Consider the following 3,402-nt stretch of genomic DNA (forward strand, 5'->3'; position numbering starts at 1 on the left):
ATGGGAATGGAGAATGGTTGGCCTGGACTAACACACAGCGCTGACACGACTTCCTGTGGAAATCATACAAAGCATCTTTCAGGCAGCAAGTTCATTTTATGGCTTCATCTATTACCACACTGTCATTGTTAATTGTCTTATTTTATTTTTTTATACCTCCGCAGGATTCTCCAAAATGGCCCTATCGAATGTGACAGGAGGAAGAGCATTAAGCCTCTAACAAGATGATATCTAAGTTCAATGTCCTACTCCTCTTCTGATTTATCCCTGCAGCAGATAATTTTCCTTTCTGTCATAAAGACCTCTATTAATCAGTGATGCTTATGGAAGCGGTGCATAACAGGCTCCTTGGATTTGTTTCCCCTGTGTTAGCTATTAGGAAGCCAATACTGCCACATGTTCTTCCTAACAAACAAACAAAGATCAAATCTAATACCAGCAAGATTAAGGAAACTATGAGAAAAATTATTAGCAACGATTCAACATGAGCCCCTATCTAAACAATATATGGTAAACTAAATATCAACACCATAATCTATTGCTGTATCATTGATATAAATCTGTGATACATGCAATATTTACTCTAAAGTAAAAGGGAACAGTAACTGCTCTAGCTCCTAAAGGCCCTGGGACTAGCTTGCTATAAACTCACTCAAGTGTGATGGCGGTTATACTGTGTTTTACCAGACCTTTGCTCCTCTCCCCTTAGAAGACAAACTGCCATGGCTTGAGCTGAAATGATTTCAAATAGATATTCCAAAATGTCTGTCACTAGATTGCTTCCATACATTATTTCTCTTGAATGGGTAGAAAAATAGAGGGTGTAAATCAACAAATGAATCACAACAGCCACTTTACCAGATGGAAACAGTGTGTGTGTGTGTGTGTGATGTGGTGGGTGTGTGTGTTATAGCTTTATAAATCATCAGAGACCGTTATGGGGTATTTTATATGTCTCACTCACCTTGGGACACAGTTGAGCTAGGATAGCTGCTTGCCATGGGTAAGTGCTCCTTTGCAATACTGTACTTAACAGTGGCATACTGTAATGTGCACTGTACTGTATTTCTGTCGTTAGATGTGAACAACATGTACAATCCATTTATTAAGGAAAAATCATTCCAATCCGATGTGCCTTTATTTCACATTTTGGATGGAAACAAAGAATTGTATTTTTCCGCAATTCGCATTTTGATTATTTGACAAAGTGCTTTGTGTACAATATTTATCAGGAACTTTGAGTTTGAATCAGGATAGGTGAGAAATGTTACATTTCAAACAACAGCTTTATAATTTCAGTCCCAGACACGGTCCCAGACACGGTCCCAGACACGGTCCTAGACACGGTCCCAGACACGGTCCCAGACACGGTCCCGGACACGGTCCCGGACACGGTCCTAGACACGGTCCCAGACACGGTGGCTACAAAGTCTTGATGTGGTGTTCCATTAAAGAGAGCAGCTGTACAGATTAACCCACTGTGCTGCAATCCAGCATGATAGTCATGCACATGTGCCACATTTATCTGGATGACTCAGCCAGCCATGCATGACTCAATCCATCTCCGTTTGTTGCATATAGATTTTATGAGATAAAGATATAGAAAAAAAAGTGCCACAAATGTGCAGAAACTGTGCTGAATTGTAACAACAGATAAATGAAAGAGCTGCTTCCCTGATTTTCATTTCCCAAATGAAAGAGTTAAAGCTTTTATTGTTCTTTATCACCACAGTGTCATTTAGGGCAGCAGGTAGTCTAGTGGTTAAGAGCATTGGTCTCGTAACTGAAAGAACACTGGTTGAAATCCCCAAGCCGACTATCGGGAAAATCCTGTAGATGTGCACTTGTATAAGAGTGTCTGCTAAAATGTAAACATACAAGGACACATTTCAGGTAATCAGGAACCCAGGAGTCCATTGCTTGTGTCCTTGACCTTTGGTTGAACTGCTTCAAGCATAATGTCTACTGTAAAAATATGCTACAGTATTGATTGAACTTGTTAAACATTTAAAAGGTGGTCTGTAATGTCACTTTGCTTCTACCTGCACATACTGTACTGAACAGTACTGATCTGAACATGTAAACACTGTTGTATTTATTACTACAGTGTGATGGACCCAAGACAATATTCATGAATGTAATTATGTCAATAAAGCTTCAATGGGAAAACAGTTTAATGTTGTTGTCTTCATGGACATTAACTCTGTGCTGCCTTGCTACTAATTGCTATGAATACTTACCAGGTAGTCCTTTACAGACATTGCCAACCATAATTAATAACTGAACAGTCTTTGAGGCCATAATGCTCATCAGTTATTAATCAGAAATGCATTTAGCTGAATAAATAAAGCTTATGATTAATGATGGATTTTGAAATTGGGCTGTGAGAGTAATACTCTGGGGAGAGCCTTCACTTGAAGGTATATTCAACAAATACCTCACTGAAACAGGAACTACTGGAACCCTTGTCACGATAGTCAAGGAACTACTGGAACTCTTGTCACGATAGTCAATTCATAGCCAGCCTACTGCTCTACAAAGGCAAAGCGCAGTAACAACACTTTTGGTCAACGTTTTTTGATCTGTTGTAATGGCCCGGTGTAAAATCTGACAAATGTGGGATTTCATTTTCCTAAATATAGTATATCATGAACCACCAAAATTTACTTGGAAGTCAGATTTTGCAGTTCATTATTTTCTGTAGATACTGCATTGAAACGGAACTAACATGATTCACATTGTGTTGACAGAAGTAGCTAGCTAGCTGGCTAGCTATCGTTAACATGCTGGGTGTCTCACGTGATACTCTTGGCTAACGGATATCTTGAGAAAAAGGTTCAAGGAAGATACGGCCATCAAATCCCAGCTAACGTTAACTAGCAAGCAAGCGAGTGGCGACCATAGCATATTTGCCAGCTTTAGCTAGCTAGCTAGTCAAGGTTAGAAAACTAGCAAGCTACCGTGATAGTTTACCCCCAAAAATCTAAACAGATTGCATGGACCCAACAAAATGACAGCTAACGTTTGCTATGCTAACACTAGCTAACTACCTATGCTAAATCATCCAGAATTCATGTAGCCAAAAAAGCAAAACAAGTTGAATGGAAAACTCTCTCTCTCATGTGTTTATATTTTTGATCTACAACACTTTGTTTCTTATGCAGCAATCTTTCATGTTTGTATTTTGCACACTGACATTCTTCACGACTTTCACTGTGCACTGTTACATGTCAGGTAGATGTTATTTCAAACGTGTTGTGCAGATGGTCAGATCTTGACCTGACATGATGACTCCTTGCTGTCCCCAGTCCACCTGGCCATGCTGCTGCCTCAGTTTCAACTTCCACCTGACTGTGCTGCTGCTCCAGTTTCAACTGTTCTGCCTTATTATTATTCGACCAT

Source organism: Oncorhynchus kisutch, linkage group LG26 (genome assembly GCF_002021735.2).
Source record: "Oncorhynchus kisutch isolate 150728-3 linkage group LG26, Okis_V2, whole genome shotgun sequence".
Taxonomy (NCBI): domain Eukaryota; kingdom Metazoa; phylum Chordata; class Actinopteri; order Salmoniformes; family Salmonidae; genus Oncorhynchus; species Oncorhynchus kisutch.